This window comes from Canis aureus, chromosome 22, assembly GCF_053574225.1.
Source record: "Canis aureus isolate CA01 chromosome 22, VMU_Caureus_v.1.0, whole genome shotgun sequence".
NCBI lineage: Eukaryota > Metazoa > Chordata > Mammalia > Carnivora > Canidae > Canis > Canis aureus.
Window position 1 is genome coordinate 46,661,513 of NC_135632.1, and position 24,429 is coordinate 46,685,941.

Genomic DNA, 24,429 nt, shown 5'->3' on the forward strand with positions numbered 1-24,429 from the left:
TTCAGACTGCTGTGCTGCTAATTTAAGGTTTACAGAGTTTCCACTCATTTTTCTTGATCTATAAAATACTCTCATTTATATCCCTACTTTACAGATGAGAAAATAGAGGAACAGAGAGGCTGATTGATTTCCCCAAGGATGTGTGCGTGTGTGTGTGTGTGTGTGTGTGTGTGTGTATAGTAAGTTATAAACCTAGACTATCATTACAATATTTAGGAGTTTTCTCCCTAACAAAATAGAGTATCCACCTTCGTGCTAGAAAAAAAGCTGAACTCATAAAAACAAAGGGTGGAATGGTGGTTACAGACTCTTGGGGAGGAGGCAGCTGGGGGGATATGGTATAAGGGTACAAGCTTGAAACCAGTAGATAGATATGTCATAGAGATCTAATGCATAGTATAGAGATTATAGGCAACAGTACTGTATTCTAAACCTCAATGTTGTTAAGAGGCCAGATCTTAATTGTTCTCACCACAAATGAAATAATCATGTGACATGATAGAAATGTCAGCTAATGCCAGGGTGGTAATGATGTTACAATATATAAATGTATCAAACCAATGTGCTGTACACCTTAAACTTACATATTATATGCAAGTTATAACTCAATAATTTTTTAAAACATTAAAAGAACAACAACAGAGCTATTGCCCCAAATCCCAGTTTCTTCCCAAGGTTTTTGAATGTATTTTCAGTCTCTCATACTCTCATTCCATATTCAAGAGTGGTAGTCATGTGAAGGCATCTGGGTAAGAATGTGAAAGGAAAGCGAGATCTCATCTGAGAACTAGAGCAATGTTCTAAGAATGGCTTCGCAGCATTTGTTCAGTCTTACAGAAGGAACTTAGAATTTTCCTGTGAAGTCAGTAAGTTAAAATAAGACAAGCAAAATCTTTAGGAAATTAGTTTGCCCAGTGTCATGTTTCAAAAATAATAGTATTCAGCAATAGCAAGATTTTGTTTTAAGGTCAGGGCATTCAACTTTCTTGCTATTTTTAGTGACTTCACTACCTGAAATATTCAATGAATTATTCATAGCTGCACAGAAATGGCCATACCCTCTGTTGGTATTTTGAAATAATGACAGATTTCTAGAATGTTTGCTACAACTGAGAATGTCGGCTATGGGTAAAGAAGCAGCAGTGCCACCAGTTCCCAGCCCTTCTCTCAATACCTGGGAAACAAGCATGTCATTTTGCTAGGAAAATCTTTCTAACCTCCAATACAAGTGGCACTAGAGAAACCACGAGGGAGCTATTATTTTAGAGGTGGGTAATCATCATCATCATTTCCACTTTTGCGCTTCTTCTGTTGGCACTCATTCTTGGTCTGGTCCTTTTAAGTCACTTGATATTGCAATTTTTAAACTTGCAAGATAGATAGGCCTGCCAGAAGATATTGCTATGAAACAGTGATAATAATTGAAAGATGGTTCTGAAAATTATATGATGCCCCTCTTGCTAATTACTCTCCAGCAAGCAACTGAGATTATAATATTGAAAGAAACTCAAACCCCCAGCAGTATGGCTTATGGCTTATCCCCCATGTGTAGGCAGAGCTCTGTACTTTAATGACTGCTGTGAGACAAGAAAGGCAGAAGAAAGGAGGCCAAGGTGAGAGAGGTCCTGAGTAGGGGCATGGGTGGGATTTACTAGGGTGAAAACTAAACAAATCTTCAATGAAGTTTTCCTAATCAAAATTATTAAAGATTTAATTAAAAAAAAACATGGTGATGATGAATTAGTTGGAGTTATTTCAAAGATAAGGAAGAAGAAGAAAAGGGAGGGAAAAGAAAAGGAAAAAGGACTCACTGTAAAGTCTATCTTCAAGATTTTTAAGGGTCAAGTCAGACATGCCAAGACTCACATTCATACTTCACCTTGAGGAAGTGACTACACTACTGAGCATTAAAGTTTTCCTCACATGTAAAAGGAGGATACCTCAAAGAGTAGGGGCATTGATCACATACAGATACATCTGTACAAAACCTGGCACACAAGGGGAAATCAATAAATGTGTATCAACTTTCTTTCCTCTACTCTTACTAAAACAAATTCCCATGGCCTGAAAACACATATACATCAGCATCTACCCAATCTAATCTATAGTAATGATTGGGGAAGTAGATCTCCTTAATAAGTTACTGTCTCCATTTCTTCCTCATGTTGGTTGTGCTATATTCCTGTACTTTCCAAAGTATAAAAATTATTCCTGTCTCTTTTTAGAAGGCACACCTTGTAGATTTGGAAGGGAAGACCCAGACGTCTTAGTGCCAAACCAAACCAAATAAACAACAAAAAGCCTGATTTAGCAACTCCCAGGGGCATCAGACTTATTGGGCCAGCTACCTAAGGCCTTCTAACACCAAGGGGATTGCCAACTTTTACCAACATATGGCTCTTTAAATATTTTCTTTACACTAAGTAAATTGTATCAGCCATTTAAAAGTGATAATTGATTTTCCCTTTTCAATATGATCAAGAACTGGGAATTTTTAGTTCACAGGATTGATACAATGATATTTTAGGAAAGAAGCTGTGATAACTTTGTTTGTTACAGATAGAGCTTCCTCTCTGAACCTACACAGAATCAACTTCAAATTCTAACTGTGCAACTTACTACTTGTGCAATGAATAGCAAAGTCTTAAACCTTCTGAGTCTCAGTAATTTTGTTCTTATATGGAGGGTATTTAATGACCTCCTCTGTGCATAAGACTGTGAGTTTGAAACCAAACAATCATGCAAGTGGATAGAGCCAAGAATGTGGTAATTCTCCAGTAAATGTTAGATCACTTACAAAATTTCACTATAACCTAAATTTAAATCTTCTTCCACTCAAAAAATTTTAAAGTGGTATAAATTACTGGACTTAGAAGGATTTGTTCAGTAGCCTACAAGACCTTGAATATAAGGATATAAATTAAATAGAATTTCAAACCCCCTATATATACCTTTTCCCTCCCTATTCCTTAAGTAATGTCATATACCATTTTTACCATCCTGTGTAGACTTTCAGTTATTGTGGTATACTTATCTGCTTCTCTGGGTAGGTGGGATCTAAGTCATTAAAACACTGATTGTATCGCTCCCACATTTTTATTGTGGTATGCTTAACCATGGTATTTGTTCCTGAGTACATATCAAATTAGATATATAATTTGTTGAAGATTTCAAAGAAAGTCTCAAACATGAATAAACGGCTTGACTATGAGGTGAAGGAAACTATTTAAAAATGACTTTTATTTGAAATTATAGAATCAAAATCTATCTGGAATTGGAAAGTGTCTAGGTGATCATACTGTCCAACCTCATTTAAAGCTGTAGAAATCAAGGTCCTAAGAAATAGAATGGCTTCCTTGATTATAGAAGTTTTAAGTACAAGAAGTCCCAGGATCCTGAGATTTGGAGTCTTTTCAATAACAGGAAGAAGGCGGCAAAGGAAAAGCCAAGGAGTCATCATGATATTCATGTTCAGAGATCTTAAGGATTGTCACCTGTTTTCTATCTTAAGGCTATATCCCACTATCCCAGCTAGAAGAAAAAGTGAAGCATTATCTTTGGTTCTGCAGTATCCCTTTGTGGTTCTTAGGTCAGTGCAAGGACTTCATAGTAAGCCCCTAAAAATTATAGTATGCAGTAGAGTAAAATGATTTCATGTATTAGAATTAGAAAGTGCTATTTAATTTCCATTTGACTTAAAAAATAGTTATACTGTTCCAATTTTCCCACCTAAAATATGAGAAATAATTATAGTACCATTATAGATTTAGTTTATGAAATCAGTAAAAAATGTATGTAAAGTGCATTATATTATGCTTAAGACCCATGTGTTTTCAATAATTAGTTCTTTCCTCCCACTGCCAAATGAAGAACACAGAGATAGTCAACCACATAGAGTAACCCGACATCTGATGAATGAATGATGGGAGGTCCAGGCAATTTCTGTGTGAGCTTGGAAAGAAGACCTCAAAATGAATTCATTCTTGGAGATCCCTGGGTTGCTCAGTGGTTTGGTGCCTGCCTTCAGCACAGGGCGTGATCCTGGAGTCCCAGGATCGAGTCCCACATCGTGCTCCCTTCATGGAGCACTTCTCCCTTTGCCTGTGTCTCTGCCTCTGTGTGTGTGTGTGTGTGTGTGTCTCATGAATAAATAAATATTTAAAGAAAAAAATGAATTCATTCTACTCAGTGTTTATGCCAACAAAAGCTTCCATCCAACTTAGAGGATGTAAGGTATCCTCCATCGTAGTAAGACTTGAGCCTGCACAATTGGAGTTCTTATCATTGTGGAATGTAGCTGCTGAGTAATGGTTTTCAAATTTGGAGAGTATATAAACCTGAATTAGTCCAGAGATCACATCAGTATCCTTCTATTTATTCAAGTATTTATGAACTTTTTTTTTTATGATAGTCACAGAGAGAGAGAGAGAGAGAGAGAGAGAGAGGCAGAGACACAGGCAGAGGGAGAAGCAGGCTCCATGCAGGGAGCCCAATGCGGGATTCCATCCCGGGTCTTCAGGATCGTGCCCTGGGCCAAAGGCAGGCGTCAAACCACTGTGCCACCCAGGGATCCCATTTATAAACTTCTTATATTGACCTATCCTTCTCTAAAGGAGGAGGGAGAGTTGAAAAAGAGAAAAATAATGACAAGTATGATACAGGTAGTAAACAATCATTCATTGATAAACTTGTTTACAGGACATGAAGGTATCCACCTGGGATATATTGTCTCATTTAATATTCACTATAATATTTAAGATAGACATTATTTCCCCCATTCCCAGAAAGGCTAAACACTTATCTGATGACTCAACCCAAATAGATTAAACCTGGAATTCAAAGCCACGTGTCTGACTCCCAAATCTAAATTATTTTTACTCTTCTAAACACATTATTAGTATGGCCAAGACATGATCAATATTGACAAATATGAAAAAAAATAGGGATGTTATTCTGTATCTGATGAGAGTTTTTGCATAAATATTTAGAAAGAGCATTTTCAGTCACTACCCAACATTGGGAATAGAAAATAATTGCATACATTATTAATTCTGGTGACCATTTATTTCTGCTCTCCTATTAATAACTGAGGGCTCAGTATAAACAAGAAGTAAGGATAATTGGAGGAGGGGCAAGATGGCAGAAGAGAAAGGTCCCCAAATCACTTGTCCCCACCAAATTACCTAGATAACCTTCAAATCATCCTGAAAATCTACGAATTCGGCCTGAGATTTAAGGAGAGAACGGCTGGAATGCTACAGTGAGAAGAGCTCGCGCATCTATCAAGGTAGGAAGACGGGGAAAAAGAAATAAAGAAACAAAAGGCCTCCAAGGGGGAGGGGCCCTGTGAGGAGCCGGGCTGAGGCCGGGGCGAGTGTCCCCAGGACAGGAGAGCCCCGTCCCGGAGGAGCAGGAGCTGCACCGACCTTCCCGGGTGGAAAGGGGCTCGCGGGGAGGTGGAGCAGGACCCAGGAGGGCGGGGATGCCCTCGGGCTCCCGGGGACACTAACAGACACCTGCGCCCCGGGAGAGTGCGCCGAGCTCCCTAAGGGCTGCAGCGCGCACTGGGGACCCGGAGCAGCTCGGGGGGGCTCGGGGGCGGCTCCGCGGAGGGGGCTGCGGGGCGGGAGCAGCTGGCTGGGGGCTCGGGGGCGGCTCCGCGGAGGGGGTGCGGGGCGGGAGAGCTCGGGGGGGCTCGGGGGCGGCTCCGCGGAGGGGGCTGCGGGCCGGAGCGTGAATCCAACAGCGCAGGCTCCGGAGCACAGGGCGCCGGGACACAGCCCAGGATCCGGCCTCCCTGGGACAGGCAGAGGCCGGGAGGGCCCAGGACAGCAAGGACGCTCCTGCCCGGAGCTGAGCAGATCAGCGGCCCCGCCCCGGAGCCTCCAGGCCCTGCAGACGGAGAGCTCTGTGGTTACTGCGGGGGCTGACTCCAGGGCTCCAGAGCTGGCCCCGCCACTGCGGTTGTTCCTCCTGGGGCCTCTCGGGGTAAACAATCCCCACTGAGCCCTGCACCAGGCAGGGGGCAGAGCAGCTCCCCCAAGTGCTAACACCTGAAAATCAACACAACAGGCCCCTCCCCCAGAAGACCAGCTAGACGGACGAGTTCCAGAGGAAGTCAAGGGACTTAAAGTACACAGAATCCGAAGATACTCCCCCGTGGGTTTTTTTGTTTTTTGGTTTTTGGTTTTGTTTTTTTTTGGTTTTTTTTTTTTTTTTTTGGTTTTTGATTTCTGTTGGCTTCCCCCACCCTTTTTCTTTCTTACTTTCTTTTTTCTTTCTCTTTTTCTTCTTTTTTCCTTTTTTTTCCTTTTTTCTTTTTCTCCTTTCTTTCCTTCTCTCTCTCTTTCTCCTTTTCCCAATACAACTTGTTTTTGGCCACTCTGCACTGAGCAAAATGACTAGAAGGAAAACCTCACCTCAAAAGAAAGAATCAGAAACGGTCCTCTCTCCCACAGAGTTACAAAATCTGGATTACAATTCAATGTCAGAAAGCCAATTCAGAAGCACTATTACACAGCTACTGGTGGCTCTAGAAAAAAGCATAAAGGACTCAAGAGACCTCATGACTGCAGAATTTAGATCTAATCAGGCAGAAATTGAAAATCAACTGAATGAGATGCAATCCAAACTAGAAGTCCTAACGACAAGGACTAACGAGGTGGAAGAACGACTGAGTGACATAGAAGACAAGTTGATGGCAAAGAGGGAAACTGAGGAAAAAAGAGACAAACAATTAAAAGACCCTGAAGATAGATTAAGGGAAATAAACGACAGCCTGTGGAAGAAAAACCTATGTTTAACCGAGGTTCCCAAGAACACCAAAAGGGACAGAGGGTCAGAATATGTATTTGAACAAATCATAGCTGAAAACTTTCCTAATCTGGGAAGGGAAACAGGCATTCACATCCAGGAAATAGAGAGATCCCCCCCAAAATCAATAAAAACCGTTCAACACCTCGACATTTAATAGTGAAGCTTGCAAATTCCAAAGATAAAGAGATCCTTAAAGATGCAAGAGACAAGAAATACCTGACTTTTATGGGGAGGAGTATTAGGGTAACAGCAGACCTCTCCACAGAGACCTGGCAGGCCAGAAAGGGCAGGCAGGATATATTCAGGGTCCTAAATGAGAAGAACATGCAGCCAACAATACTCTATCCAGCAAGGCCTCATTCCGAATGGAAGGAGAGATAAAGAGCTTCCAAGACAAGCAGGAACTGAAAGAATATGTGACCACCAAACCAGCTCTGCAAGAAATTTTAAGGGGGACTCTCAAAATTCCCCTTTAAGAAAAAGTTCAGTGGAACAATCCACAAAAACAACTGAATAGATATCATGATGACACTAAACTCATATCTCTCAATAGTAACTCTGAACGTGAACAGGCTTAATGACCCCATCAAAAGGCACAGGGTTTCAGACTGGATAAAAAAGCAGGACCCATCTATTTGCTGTCTACAAGAGATTCATTTTAGACAGAAGGACACCTACAGCCTGAAAATAAAAGGTTGGAGAACCATTTACCATTCAAATGTTCCTCAAAAGAAAGCAGAGGTAGCCATCCTTATATCAAATAAACTAAAATTTACCCTGAAGACTGTAGTGAGAGATGAAGAGGGACACTATATCATACTTAAAGGATCTATCCAGCAAGAGAACTTAACAATCCTCAATATATATGCCCCAAATGTGGGAGCTGCCAAATATTTAAATCAATTAATAACCAAAGATAAGACAAACTTAGATAATAATACACTTATACTTGGTAACTTCAATCTAGCTCTTTTTATACTCGATAGGTCTTCTAAGCACAACATCTCCAAAGAAACGAGAGCTTTAAATGATACACTGGACCAGTTGGATTTCACAGATATCTACAGAACTTTACATCCAAACTCAACTGAATACACATTCTTCTCAAGTGCACATGGAACTTTCTCCAGAATAGATCACATACTGGGTCACAAATCGGGTCTGAACCAATACCAAAAGATTGGGATCGTCCCCTGCATATTCTCAGACCATAATGCCTTGAAATTAGAACTAAATCACAACAAGAAGTTTGGAAGGACCTCAAACACGTGGAGGTTAAGGACCATCCTGCTAAAAGATGAAAGGGTCAACCAGGAAATTAAGGAAGAATTAAAAAGATTCATGGAAACTAATGAGAATGAAGATACAACCTTTCAAAATCTATGGGATGCAGCAAAAGCAGTCCTAAGGGGGAAATACATGGCAATACAAGCATCCATTCAAAAACTGGAAAGAACTCAAATACAAAAGCTAACCTTACACATAAAGGAGCTAGAGAAAAAACAGCAGATGGACCCTACGCCCAGCAGAAGAAGAGAGTTAATTAAAATTCCAGCAGAACTCAACAAAATCAAGACCAGAAGAACTGTGGAACAGATCAACAAAACCAGGAGTTGGTTCTGTGAAAGAATTAATAAGATAGATAAACCATTAGCCAGCCTTATTAAAAAGAAGAGAGAGAAGACTCAAATTAATAAAATCATGAATGAGAAAGGAGAGATCACTACCAACACCAAATATATACAAAGGATTTTAAAACATATCAGGAACAGCTATACGCCAATAAATTAGGCAATCTAGAAGAAATGGACGCATTCCTGGAAAGCCACAAACTACCAAAACTGGAACAGGAAGAAATAGAAAACCTGAACAGACCAATAACCAGGGAGGAAATTGAAGCAGTCATCAAAAACCTCCCAAGACACAAGAGTCCAGGGCCAGATGGCTTCCCAGGGGAATTCTATCAAACGTTTAAAGAAGAAACCATACCTATTCTACTAAAGCTGTTTGGAAAGATAGAAAGAGATGGAGTACTTCCAAATTCGTTCCATGAGGCCACCATCACCTTAATTCCAAAACCAGACAAAGACCCCAACAAAAAGGAGAATTAAAGACCAATATCCCTGATGAACGTGGACGCAAAAATTCTCAACAAAATACTAGCCAATCGGATCCAACAGTACATTAAGAAAATTATTCACCATGACCAAGTAGGATTTGTTCCCGGGACACAAGGCTGCTTCAACACACGTAAAACAATCAATGTGATTCATCATATCAGGAAGAGAAAAACCAAGAACCATGTGATCCTCTCAACAGATGCAGAGAAAGCATTTGACAAAATACAGCATCCATTCCTGATCAAAACTCTTCAGAGTGTAGGGATAGAGAGAACATTCCTCGACATCTTAAAAGCCATCTACGAAAAGCCCACAGCAAATATCATTCTCAATGGGGAAGCACTGGGAGCCTTTCCCCTAAGATCAGGAACAAGACAGGGATGTCCACTGTCACCACTGCTATTCAACCTAGTACTGGAAGTCCTAGCCTCAGCAATCAGACAACAAAAAGACATTAAAGGCATTCAAATTGGCAAAGAAGAAGTCAAACTCTCCCTCTTCGCTGATGACATGATACTGTCCATAGAAAACAGAAAAGCCTCCACCCGAAGATTGCTAGAACTCATACAGCAATTTGGCAGCGTGGCAGGATACAAAATCAATGCCCAGAAGTCAGTAGCATTTCTGTACACTAACAATGAGACTGACGAAAGAGAAATTAAGGAGTCAATCCCATTTACAATTGCACCCAAAAGCATAAGATCCCTAGGAATAAACCTAACCAAAGATGTAAAGGATGTATACCCTAAAAACTATAGAACACTTCTGAAAGAAATTGAGGAAGACAAAGAGATGGGAAAATATTCCATGCTCATGGATTGGCAGAATTAATATTGTGAAAATGTCAATGTTACCCAGGGCAATATACACGTTTAATGCAATCCCTATCAAAATACCATGGACTTTCTTCAGAGAGTTAGAACAAATTATTTTAAGATTTGTGTGGAATCAGAAAAGACCCCGAATAGCCAGGGGAATTTTAAAAAAGAAAACCAATGCTGGGGGCATCACAATGCCAGATTTCAGGTTGTACTACAAAGCTGTGGTAATCAAGACAGTGTGGTACTGGCACAAAAACAGACACATAGATCAATGGAACAGAATAGAGAACCCAGAAGTGAACCCTCAACTTTATGGTCAACTAATATTCAATAAAGGAGGAAAGACTATCCACTGGAAGAAAGTCAGTCTCTTCAATAGATGGTGCTGGGAAAAATGTACATCCACATGCAGAAGAATGAAACTAGACCACTCTCTTGCACCATACACAAAGATAAACTCAAAATGGATGAAAGATCTAAATGTGAGACAAGATTCCATCAAAATCCTAGAGGAGAACACAGGCAACACCCTTTTTGAACTCAGCCACAGTAACTTCTTGCAAGATACATCCACGAAGACAAAAGAAACAATAGCAAGAATGAACTATTGGGACTTCATCAAGATAAGAAGCTTCTGCACAGCAAAGGATACAGTCAACAAAACTCAAAGACAACCTACAGATTGGGAGAAGATATTTGCAAATGACGTATCAGATAAAGGGCTAGTTTCCAAGATCTATAAAGAACTTATTAAACTCAACACCAAAGAAACAAACAATCCAATCATGAAATGAGCAAAAGACATGAAGAGAAATCTCACAGAGGAAGACATAGACATGGCCAACATGCACATGAGAAAATGCTCTGCATCACTTGCCATCAGGGAAATACAAATCAAAACCACAATGAGATCCCACCTCACACCAGTGAGAATGGGGAAAATTAACAAGGCAGGAAACCACAAATGTTGGAGAGGATGCGGAGAAAAGGGAACCCTCTTACACTGTTGGTGGGAATGTGAAATGGTGCAGCCACTCTGGAAAACTGTGTGGAGGCTCCTCAAAGAGTTAAAAATAGACCTGCCCTACGACCCAGCAATTGCACTGCTGGGGATTTAACCCAAAGATACAGATGCAATGAAACGCCAGGACACCTGCACCCCGATGTTTCTAGCAGCAATGTCCACAATAGCCAAACTGTTGAGGGAGCCTCGGTGTCCATCGAAAGATGAATGGATAAAGGAGATGTGGGCTATGTATACAATGGAATATTACTCAGCCATTAGAAACTACAAATACCCACCATTTGCTTCGACATGGATGGACCTGGAGGGTATTATGCTGAGTGAAGTAAGTCAATCGGAGAAGGACAAACATTGTATGTTCTGATTAATTTGGGGAATATAAATAATAGTGAAAGGGAATATAAGGGAAGGGAGAAGAAATGTGTGGGAAATATCAGAAAGGGAGACAGAACATGAAAGACTCCTAACTCTGGGAAACGAACTAGGGGTGGTGGAAGGGGAGGAGGGCGGGGGATGGGGGTGACTGGGTGGCAGGCACTGAGGGGGGCACTTGACGGGATGAGCACTGGGTGTTATTCTGTATGTTGGTAAATTGAACACCAATAAAAAATAAATTTATTAAAAAAATATATAAATAAAATTAAAAAAAAGAGTAAGGTTAATTAAGACAGATATTTAACTTTGGGAGGCTTATTAGTATAAAAAAGAAGGAAAATAAGAATATATGGAAGAAAGAATAGATATTTTCAGATTATTTTAAGAGTTTTTTAATATTCAGAAATATTTTCAAAAGACCCATTAATTCCAATACTTAACATTTCTTTTAGGAATCCTGATTGAATCTTGACTTATTTGCTCAGCTGTTTATAACAAAAGGATCATTATGTTCTTTGATTCTGCATCACACTTTCCACATAATGGCTGTTTTATTTTGAATGAATTGATAAGCGAGCTTTCAGAGGAATATCACTAATATACTTAAAAGCACTTTTCACGGCATCAGAACAATGCTTCTACTTCAGTTCATAATTGTCATCCCCATCCCTCTACACCCCACCCGCTTCAACTTTCACTGTTACAATTCCTAATGGTAGTTTTCCTGAACACTGCCTGTGAACTTAAGTGAAGGAAAATTTATGTCAGGATGTTCTGCTGACAGAATATATGCCCAGGAGAGATGCCATCTACAAGGTGAGAAAGGAGCACATGAAGTTAAGGGAAGAGCAGGGCTGCTGACATCTCAGAGCTCCATAAGCCAACTTACAACTTCTTGAACTCACCTTACTAAGCTTACACATCAATCTTCTGCCTCCTAGATTCATACGGGCTCAACCAGCTCCAAACACATATACTCAAAAAAGATTCCCATGTATTTCAACTGACTCTGTGTCCAGCTCGTCATTAGTGTATGAAAATGAGATTTCAGAATTACAGGGATTAAGTAGTGGTCTTCGTGTCACAGTGGGAAGGTTTCCATGATGAAAGAGCAAGAGAGAACAACTTTTGCACACAAATTTCATGAAGCCAGACTTACTTTAATGTCCCCCAACACAAAACACAAGTAACAAACAAACTTAGACATATACTTAAAAAATATTTAAAGTTTGTATGAGAAAACCTTTAAAATAATTACCCATTATAAAAAATTCATTTGAACAGAGAGAAAAAGAATATGTTCATGTAAAGGGAGACCAAGGAATATTGCACATGTATCAATTCTTCCTAAGTAAATGTATAAATTTCATGTTATCCCAATGAAATGCATACATTGACCATAGCGTTGAGGGCCCATCTGGGTTCTCTATTCTGTTCCATTGATCTATGTGTCTATTTTTCTGCCAGTACCACACTATCATGATGATCACAGCTTTGTAGTACAACTTGAAATCAGCATTGTGATGCCCCCAGAGCAGATCCAGCTTCTGGTTTTCTTTTTCAATAACCCCTGGCTATTCAGGGTCTTTTCTGATTCTACACAAATATTAAGGTGGTTTGTTCCAACTCTCTGAAGAAAGTCCATGGTATTTTGATAGGGATTGCATTAAATGTGTAAATTTCCCTGGGTAGCATTGATATTTTCACAATATTAATTCTTCCAATCCATGAGCATGGACTATTTTTCCATCTCTTTGTGTCTTCCTCAATTTCTTTCAGAAGTGTTCTGTAGTTTTTAGGGTATAGATCCTTCACCTCTTTGGTTATGTTTATTCCTAAGTATATTATGCTTTTTGGTGCAATTGTAAATGGGATTGGCTCCTTAATTTCTTTCTTCAGTCTCTATGGTCAACTAATATTCAACAAAGCATAAAAGACTATCCACTGGAAAAAGGATAGTCTCTTCAATAAATGGTGCTGGGAAAATTGGACAGCCATGTGCACAAGAATGAAACTAGACCATTCTCTGACACCATTCTCATACACAAAGATAAACTCAAAATGGATGAAAGATCTAAATGTGAGACAAGAATCCATCAAAATCCTAGAGGAGAACACAGGCAACACCCTTTTTGAACTTGGCCACAGCAAATTCTTGCAAGATACATCTATGAAGGCAAGGGAAACAAAAGCAAAAATGAACTATTCAGACTTAATCAAGTTAAAAAGTTTCTGCACAGCAAAAGAAACAGTCAACAAAACTAAAAGACAACCTACAGAATGGGAGAAGTTATTTGCAAATGACATATCAGATAAATGGCTAGTATCCAAGATCTATAAAGAACATATTAAACTCAACAACAAAGAAACAAACAATCCAATCATGGAATGGACAAAAGTCATGAACAAAATTTCACAGAGGAAGACTTAGATATGGCCAACAAGCACATGAGAAAATGCTCCACATCACTGGCCATCAGGGGAATACAAATCAAAACCACAATGAGATACCACCTCACACCAGTGAGAATGGTGAAAATGAACAAGACAGGAAACAACAAATATTGCAGAGGCTGTGGAGAAAGGGGGACCATCTTGCACTCTTGGTGGGAATGTGAACTGGTACAGTCACTCTGGAAAACTGCGTGGAAGTTCCTCAAAGAGTTAAAAAATAGAATTGCCCTACAACCCAGCAATTTCACTGCTGAGGATTTACCCCAAAGATACAGATGCAGTGAAATGGCAGGACACCTGTACCCCAATGTTTATAGCAGCAATGTCCACAATAGCCAAACTGAAGGAGCCTCGGTGTCCATCAAAAGATGAATGGATAAAGAAGATGTGGTCTATGTATACGATGGAATATTACTCAGCCATTAGAAATAACAAATATCCACCATGCTTCATGTGGATAGAACTGAAGGGTATTATACTGAGTGAAGTAAGTTAATCGGAGAAGGACAAACATTATATGGTTCCATTCATTCTGGGAATATAAAAATTAGTGAAAGGGAATAAAGGGGAAAGGAGATAAAATGAGTGGGAAATATCAGTGAGGGTGACAGAACATGAGAGACATCTAACTCTGGGAAATGAACAAGGGGTGGTGGAAAGGGAGGTGGCAGAGGGTTAGGGTGACTGGGTGACAGTTACTGGCAGTGCACTTGACGGGATGAGCACTGGGTGGTATGCAAAATTTTGGCAAATCAAACTCCAATAATACTAACAGTTGTTATTTATAGAGTGCTCCACTAAAAAAGTAGCAGAATACATATTCTTCTCAAGTGCAAATGAAACATGCAATGAGCTGGACTATATCCTGAGTCATAAAATAAGCCTTAACAAATTAAATATGTGCATTCATTTATCAACTTTATATTTTTTCTTGGATCATAAAAAATTAAAATAAAAATGAATAACAAAAGATATTTAGAAACATCCCTAAATATTTGGAAATTAAACATATAAACATAAATAAACTAAAGGGAAATCTCAAGGGAAATTTTTAAAATATTGACCTAAGTAAAAGTGAAAATAGCATATCGAATTTGTGAGAAGCAGCTAAAGCAGGGTTGAGAGGGAAATTTATAGCATTAAATGTTTATGTTAGAAAACAAGGAAGATCTATGCTTCTACCTTAAGAAACTAGAAAAATATGAACATATTAAACACAAAAGAAGCAGAAGGGGGGGATCCCTGGGTGGCGCAGCGGTTTGGCGCCTGCCTTTGGCCCAGGGCGCGATCCTGGAGACCCGGGATCAAATCTCACGTCGGGCTCCTGGTGCATGGAGCCTGCTTCTCCCTCTGCCTGCGTCTCTGCCTCTCTCTCTCTCCTCTCTGTGCATTCTCATAAATAAATAAATAAAATCTTTAAAAAAAAAAAGAAGCAGAAGGGAAACATAATGAAAACAAAATAGAAAAGCAATAGAGACTATCAATTAAACCCAAAGCTGGATCCCTGAAAAGATCAGTAAAATTGATGTCTTTAGCATTGCTGACCAAAAAGAAAAGGAGGAAGAAACAAGATATCCATATAAAGAATGTGCACATCACTAATGATCCCAAAGCCATTAAAAGAACACTGAAAGAATACTAAGAAAAATCCTATGCTCATTAATTCCCACAATTTAGATGACATGTACCAATTCTTTAGAAGGCACAAACTACTAATTCCCACTAAAAAAGGAAAAAGTAATAGAAACAACCCTATATCTAGTAAAGCTTTAATTTTTGTTAGAGATTTATTAAAAATGAGACAGAAGATTGTCAGATCCAGATTGTTTCAAAGGTGAATTATACAAAATATTTAGGGAGAAAATAATAAAATTTCCACAAAATCCCTTCCATAAAATAGAAAAAAAGAAGGAATAGTTCCCCCTTTTCCTCCTCATTGTATAAGCCCAGCGTTAACATAAAACTAAAACCAGGCAAGCACATTAAACTGTAGTTCAATATCCTTCATGAATATAGACACAAAAATTCTTGACAAAATGTCAGCAAATTAAATACAACAGTATCAAAAAGGATAACTGTAATAATCAAGTGGGGTTCATTCTGGGAATACAAGACTGATTTAACATTCAAAAATCAATCACTGAAATTCACAGCAATGACAAACTAAATAAGAAAATCATATTTTCATTTCAATAATTACAGAAAAAAATGAATAAAATTCAACATCCATTTATGATAAAAACTCTCAGCAAAGTAAGAATAGATGGTACCATCCCTATCCTACTAAAGAGTATACACAAACATTCCATATCTTATTTCATATTTATTGTTGATCATACATAATTATCTTTTCCCCAAGGATCAGAGATAGGGTCAGGATGTCTTCTCATGTCATTCCTACTCAATATCAAACAGGAAGACCTACCCAGTATAACAAATAAAGAACAAAACATTCAGAATAGAAAGAAGAAATAACTTCTGTACTTCGTAACAGCCTGAATGTCTCTGTAGAAAATCTCAAAAAACCTACACACACACACACACACACACACACACACACAAAATCCTCCTGAAACTAATATGTGAGATTAACATGTAGAATACCAAGTCGTTACATAAAAACCAATTGTTCTGTATGCTAGCAATATGCAACTGGAACTTGAAACTGGAGGAAGAAACAATATTAATCACAATAGTACCAAAATAATGAAGTATTTAAGGATAAATATATCAAAACATGTGCAAAATATGCAGGCTAAAAATTACAAAACAGTGGTGAAAAAGAATCAGGTATGAAGCTAAATAGAGAAATGTATCATGGTCATGAACTGAATATCCAAGATTTTAAATGCCAGTTCTATTTGATCTATAGACTCAACACAATCTCAATCAGAATTGTAGCATACTTTTCATAGGCTATGACAAGCTGATCTAAAGTTATATGGAAAGGTAATGAATCTATAATAGTTATAACCATTCTGGGGAAAAAAACTGTGTTGGTAGACTAAAATTACTTGATATTAAGACTTACTATTAATTGCAGTAACTAAGATACTGTGGCGTTGGTGAAAGAGCAGACATTGATGGGTGAAACAGAAGGGAGAGCTCAGAAATGTACCCACACAATATAATCAACTGATTTTTTTTCACATAGGGTCAAAGGCAATTTAATAGAGAAGGAACAGTTTTTAGGACAAATGGTGCTGATGTGTTAGAACCATTTGGATATCCACATGCCAAAAAGCAAACATTGACATTACATCTCATACAAAGATGAACTAAAAACAGCAATATAAAATATAAAATTACAAAACTTCCAAGAAAAAAAGAAATACCTATGTGACCTTGGGTTTGGCAATGAATTTTTAGATACTACATCAAAGACATGATCTATAAAAGAAAAAATGAAAAATTAGATTTTTCAAAATGACAAGCTTTGGCTCTTCAAATGATTTTCTTAGAATGAAGAGACAAAATGCAGACTGAGAAAATTATTTTCAAGTCACACATCTGATAAATGATTTTTATCAAGATTATTTTAAGAAGTCTTACAATGCTATAATAGGAAAACAAACTACCCAATTAGAAAAATGGGCAAAGTATCTGAAGAGACACTTCATAATCCTATGAGACAGAAAGAACAGGAAAGGCAATATAAAAAGTTCTAGCTATTCAAGGATATTGACTTTGATCTGTTGAGCCATAATGTCATATCCCAAAAAAAGAATGCTTCAGAAGACCTTTGGAAATTGACTCTGGTCCTATTTGAATATTAAACTTTGTTGCCTCAGATTACTCTGTAGTTTTAATAGTTTTATCTTTTGTTTAACTCAGCTGGAGCTTTAAAAAAAAAGCTAATATAATCATCTAATAAAAATGCAAATATTGGAAAGAATATGCAGTGAAAATTTAATCTTCCTTTTATGCTTGACTTTCAAGCTCTTACCCAAAACCCTAATGCTAACTCAAGCTGTAACCCCAATCTTACCCCAGTTTCTTGTGCAGTGTAGATTATTCCAGTAAGTTCATGCACAATAATATGCACATAGTTTTGCATCTTGCATTTTTCTTGTCAACACACACACATACATACACACAGAGTATTTAATGTGATATGCTATTTTGGTGATGTACCATAATTTCTTTTACCAGCATGCATTAATAAATATTTTTGTGCTATGAACAGTATTGACATTTAAATCATTGTCTTTTCATATATGTGTAGGCATTTTTTTGCTCAACAGTGTGTGTGTGTATATATATATATATATGTATATATATAATATTCCTTAATATTTTGAAAAAAACTCATGGACATACAGACTCCAGGGTTGGACTAGTGCTAGAGATATTTTTGGAACAATCCAAAGTATTTTAAGTATTATTTATTTATTTATTCATGAGAGACACAGACTCTCATGAGGCAGAGACATAGGCAGAGGAAGAAGCAGGCTCCCTGGAGGGAGCCCAATGTGAAACTCGATCCCAGATCCTGGGATCACTACCTGAGATGAAGGCAGGTGCACAACCGCTGAGCCACTTGTGTGTCCCCTAGATTATGTTTTCTTAGCTATTTCATTTCCCTATCTACTTCAACCATTGAGTTCACTTCAATAAACTGAGCATGTGATGCGTCCATCCATGTGTCAAGCACTGCACTAGGTGCTCTAAGCAACACTGTAGAGGCAAAGACACAAATCCTAGAATTAGCCAGCCTGAATCTAAGTAGAATGAAATTACTAAATAAATGTAAAATATCTTCATTGAATTTATAATTTAATTAATGTCTTGAAAGAGATAACAGCTATGCTAAGTCTGGGAATGGTGGGGCATCCATGGTGATGGTTGTATGCAATTGAGTAGAGAAAATGGCTAAAGATCTGCAAGATGTCCTTAGACATTTGAAGCATTGAGAATATTTTCAGTCAATTATATTTAGAGAAAATCAGATTGTTAATGACTGTGGTTTAGGGATCCACAATTAGATTAATTGACTAAAAACCCAGGGAAAGAGAAATGCTCATGGCAAGAAGAGAATCAAGGGAAGGTAAAATCATGAAAATTAATGACAATCTCTTTTACCATCAACAGGCTCTCCTTTGAACCGAGCCACTTGTGCCAGGCTATTACTGCAACAAACAATCAAGTCTGTCTGCTCCTAATAAGTGCCAAGATGCAGGGGGTTAGTTCTGTACTCTCTGCTCCAGGGTTTAGGTTAGTGCCTGACAACATGGTAAACACAGAATAAGTGTTAGTTGTATTTTCTCATCCTTCCTCTGCTCTCTACTACCCCCACCCCAATTTCTCCTGGCTGTGGACCCCAGGTATCAACTCTTCTTTTGACTCGTCCATTTTGTTATACCACTAAATTGATGTCCACACTTGGATTAGCTCTGCCCACATCCGTGATTTCAATACCCATGATGGGTGTACAGAAACTTTCTCCATAGAAAAGGTCCTGCTAGTTGGACCTCACAAACAAATAATCCCATCCCTGCCCGGACCAGAAAAAGAGGTTCTATGACACTTAGAGCAATAGTGACCAAAGAAGAAAATTAGAAAAGAGAAGTTGGATGTAAATAAACAGGGCAGAAAAAATATCTTTAGTTCATTTTCTCATCCTATCTCTGATTTTTTTTTTTTTTTTTTTTTTTTTTTTTTTTACTCATGAGAGACACAGAGAGAGGCAGAGACACAGGCAGAGGGAGAAGCAGGCTCCATGCAGGGAGCCCGACATGGGACTCAATCCCGGGACTCCAGGATCACGCCCTGGGCCAAAGGCAGGTGCTAAACTGCTGAGCCACCCAGGGATTCCCCTATCTCTGATTTTTAATATCTCAACTTTCATGAGAGCACTTTATTTCCAATTTAATTTGATCATTAAATCATATAGAATATCATTTATTATTCCTATATAATATTTAGGCACATATTAATTTCAGATACTTAATGTTCTATGTTAAATTTAGACATTTATCCTAAACAAAGGGCAATATTTAAAGAAAAACTTTCCTCTGAAATGTCTTCTATCCCTCTCCCTGATCCTGGAACACATGTGAGTTGGCCCATTCTGTGGATCTGCAAACCAACGATCAGATGTATGATATGTTTGAAGTGGCTTGCTAGTAATGACAAGTACAGCTTCCAATTCTAAATCATAGTTGCTCTAAAAGTTTCATGTAGGTAATAATTTTCTGTGCGGTGTGTTAAAAACTGCTTTATAATAGCAACTCCCACAAAACCTCTTCAGTTATATGGGTCTGTTAGCATTTTATTTTAAACACCATTTTGACAGGTGCATTATGTAGTTATTATATTTTCCATGCATAGAACATTCTTGACATTCACTTCTCTTATAGTTTTCTATTAGAAAAAGAAAAAGTTCAGGGAAAAAAAATCATCTTCTTGGCTGAATGAGAATAAAAGAGAAGTCCATTTTTTGATGAGTCTTTGTGTCATTGACCTGAAGTAAAACAAACACAAAACTCATTCAGACAATTTTCATTCATTCAGGTACTCACAAACTCGTTCACTTATTCCGCATTTATTATTATTTCTTTTTACCATGCATATGGACGTGTGCTAAGCACAGGAAGCTAAAGACAAAGACCGAGTTTGTGACTGCATGAAATTCATCTTCTTACATGGGAAGCAGTAATGCAGACAGGTAATTACCACAAAGCGGTCATAGATATGCTAGAAATAGAAGTGGCAGAAAGACAAGTGGGAGCCAGGAAAAGCCTCACATAAAAGGTGTCTTTCCTCAGAAGGGTCATCTTTCATCAGATCAATATGGAGAAAAGCATTCAAAGCTGAGGAAATTGCCTACACAATTACAGAGAGGAAGGAAGAAGCTGGAGGGCTGGGTGCACATGATAGCTCAGTACAGATGAGAGTGAATAACCTGGGCTGGAGTGAGACAGTGAATGGTGTCCCCATCATCAGAGACAGACAGTGGGTACCTCGGGAGTAATTCAGTCTTCAGGGCTGCAGAAATGGGAGGATGCATATGGTACAATCATGGTGTGGTCTTTCTGTGATATTTAGAGCTCTCCTTATGTGATCTTAACGTCTTTCCTTTCACCTCCCCTTTCTCTTCCTCACTCCAGCCACAAGGGCCTCTTTCCTGCAGTTTCTTAAGGAGGCCAAGCAGATTCACCACCTCCACTTCTCCCTCTCAAGGCTTTAGTCTTTAGTGCCTTTAGTGCCTTTGTGCTTAGTCTTTCATCTGTTTGGTTTGTTTTCCTTCCAGTCATCTATGCTCTTGTTCCCTCACTATATTCAAATCTCCACTCAAAAACACCTCCTTAGGGAGTTTTCCCAGACCATGTATAAAATAGAAGCATTTCATTATACATATGATGTTTTTACTTTCTTTTTTTGCCAAGTGACACTTTGAATTATATGAGATATTTCTTTATTGTCTGTATCCCTTACTAAAATATAATTAAGCCCTTTCAGGGCAGAGACTTTTTTCATTACCATAGAGCAGCAACTAAACTATCCCCTGACATGCAGGTAATGGTCCATATTTTCTGAATGGTAAATACACCAAAGAGATGTATTTCTCTACACAGATAGACACTATATAGTTGTTACAGCACCCACCACGCACTATACAATACCACAGTGGAAAAGTTGGTGAAATTGTCCTTGATGTAATTTTAGTTTCATTTTTTGAAAGAGCTTAGAGAAGGACTCTTTACTAACATGAAGTAATAAAGTCTCGAGAAAGAACCTTCTGTGCCTCAGAACCTTTTGTTATGGGAAGTGGCACCTTTTCACCCACTATCTTCCCTCAAAGGGTGACAGCCCTAAAACAGGAAAAGATTTGATAAGCAAGTGGTTTGCTAACTAATTTCTTTCCCTTAGGTACTTTGTTGAGTTTGGTGTGAAGCTAACAAAGAAACTGTTATCTAAAGATCTTGTTCTGACTACCCCAGAACAGCACATATCTCCATATCACCAGTCAATCTTATCTCTAATGGCTATAGAAAAATCCTTTGCCCCAGTAACATGTCAAATTTACTCTGAGTGTAGACAGTCTTTTTAAATCAAAGTGTCCATCACAGGGGAAGAAATAGGTTGTTCAGACCTTGGGAAGAAGAGGAAAGAGGATTTCTTTCCTTATGTTCTTTCAGCACAAATCATACAGTTTCCATTAATATAGTCTCCTTTAGGGTATCTAGCCTTTAGTGGGTCATCTGGGGTCTGAAGTTAGCAATGGATTAAAGTATGAAAAAGTTGAGTCAGCTAACAATGACTGCCTCAGAAGGTTTGCAATATGGATGATGTATATTGCTTTATATAGTTCTGTGAATTCAAAATTTTCCAGGATAATTGTGTATTTGCTTTATAATCAGATAATAAAATAAAGTCCACCTATATTTTTCCTAACCAATAAATTTAAAAATTCAGTCCTCATGCCTTCAGGATCTGTTGAACATAGAAGTTCTTCCTCTAGGCTTGGGTAAGTGCAGGCCATGACTTACTAACTTTCTCTAGTAGTAGAATTTTGGTTTTAGATGTGGTCATCTTACTAATATTTTTTTTGATGTTCCCATGACATCGTTTCTGAAAAGGGGTCATCAATGACCACTCTGCACTGGAAAATCAATAAAATTCTGGTCATTCCCTCCTTTCCTGTCACCACTCTTACTGAATGGAGAGAGGAAAAACCTATCTCAGAGAGGTGCGGTATAAGGTATCATTCTGATTCAGTGCATTGTCATTTCTATTGTGTTTTTGCATTCAAACTACAAAAAAAGTTGAAGTGGTATCCCTGGTCTTTATTTATACCCTTGGTTAACTGGAATTGTTCCATGATGGTTTTCCTGTAACGTCTACAGCTGCTAAATTGAGTGACAAACTGCCCTGCTTTTCCTATTCTCAACCTGCTACTTACTTTGCAGATGTGTATATTATTGCCTTTTACAAGAGAAGCATTGGTAGGTTATGCTTCTGCCTTCCAATGTCTTGGAAAGTAGCTGTCAAGTGCTACAGCTTTCAAGTTAAGCAACCTTCTTTTTCACTTCTGGCATTACTGCCTGCCAGCTGTATGACCTTTTACTTAGTCCTTTTCTTCATTTGTGAAATAAGGGGATACCATGTAGAATTATTTTGGAGACTCAATAATATAGCACAAGTGAGGCTTCAGGACTGGGCCTGATACCTAGAGCTGAGAGAATGTTCCTTATGATATTACTGGGTATGTTCACCAGAGTCATTACCAAAGGAATCATTAGCCATTGTTAGATAAATAACTACTTGGAGCCACTCACCTTGGAGCACCTGTCATATTACTAATCCACTGAGGAACAGCTATATTGCACACCAGCTGCTCCAGAAAAGGATGATCTAACACTGTGAGATACCAAATCACCCCCGTCCATATCTTGTAAGGTCCACCACAGGGAATCCATATGTGCCACAGAGTCTGTTTCAAATAAGTCCACTTCAAGCATTTTTTCCTAGCTCAGTAAAAATCCCTCCAGTCCTTTTTCATGTGATGCTGTAGGTGACATTTGCCCATTAGCTTACATAGATATAGATGATAATTTCTTGCAATCTGTTCCCATGTGTAAACAGAAGAAACTTAGAAACTCTATTCTCAGAATCTGAAAATCAGTTTATACATGTTATAAGAACTTGAATCAAACTTTTGATGAAATGTATCATAAGTTCTTAGTATTATTGTTGTGAGTAAAGGATGCTTCTAGTAGTTTCAGGGGTAGAATTGTGTTGGACTTGTAAACACAGGTTTATAGTGGAAATAAATTATTGTACAATATAAATGATAAAAATGCTGCTTTCTGGATCCCCCCGAACTTGTGCCCCAAATGCTGAGTGTAAAAATCTCATTTGAGAGGAGCTCTTAAACTCACATGGCTCTTACCACCTCCTTCTGCTCCCTTTATAGACAGAGAGAAAAAGAAGAGTGAGAGAATGTATACACACCTGGAAGTGTCAGTGATTAATGCTCTTACTCCATTGTGTCTTCTGAAGAGCCAAGGTCCATGGGTCTGCCTGCCCTGTCTTTTGTCTTCTGTGACACCCATAGAGAACAGTTTGATGATCTAACAGAGAAGTGGTGCCTCCTATTCTGTTAAGGCAATCAGTGGAGTGAATGAGTAATGAGTGAGAAGACATTAATACCACTGGTGCTTAATGAACTCAATCGTCTTTGCTGCATACCCCTAATTTCCACAGCCTGCTAAATAAAAGTTTATTTATGTTCTTTAGTGTATGATAATTTCCACATATGAGCTTTAATAAAATAAAAAGAGGTACAGGTAGAAGCACTACAGGAAACTAATGAAAGTAAAAATGAAAAATGGAAAAAATAATAAATTTTTATTAGGGATCCCTGCCAAGAAACCCTTGAATGTGATAACAAATCTTACTAAGAAAAAATATTACTTAACAATGATGTGCTATCTCCTCAGCAACAGAGCTAGGCATCATAGCTATAGGACATTTTAAAGCAAACCCCAGTTCTAGCCTTTCATTAATTGCCATTTTACTTTATGCTTTGGCTGCAACTGGTCTTTCAGTATCACAAAAAAAATAAAAATAAAAAAATAAACAAACAAAGACTCTTAAATTATTTGCTTACCTGAAAGGAGTTTTACTACTCTCCAGTCCATCAATTACAGATGGTTTTGCCTTCTGGATTATCCTCCCATACCCCTAGATTCTCACCTCTTAAGGGGGAGTCTTTTCTTTAATGTAGCAGAGAACACTGTGAATATTCTGGGCCATGGGATCCAGATCTATACAGCGCATCTCTGTTAAGACACAGTGAAGTCTTTGGATATAG

At 38.3% G+C, this 24,429-nt stretch overlaps 1 long non-coding RNA gene across 1 annotated transcript; it reads left to right on the forward strand.

Moving 5' to 3' along the window:
* The first annotated feature begins 845 nt into the window (after positions 1-845).
* Positions 846-24,004, forward strand: LOC144294387 (uncharacterized). The gene is made up of 4 exons (XR_013361786.1): positions 846-1,268; positions 5,188-5,287; positions 18,702-18,824; positions 23,530-24,004. It is a non-coding gene; the product is annotated as an uncharacterized LOC144294387 (long non-coding RNA).
* The last annotated feature ends 425 nt before the right edge of the window (positions 24,005-24,429 follow it).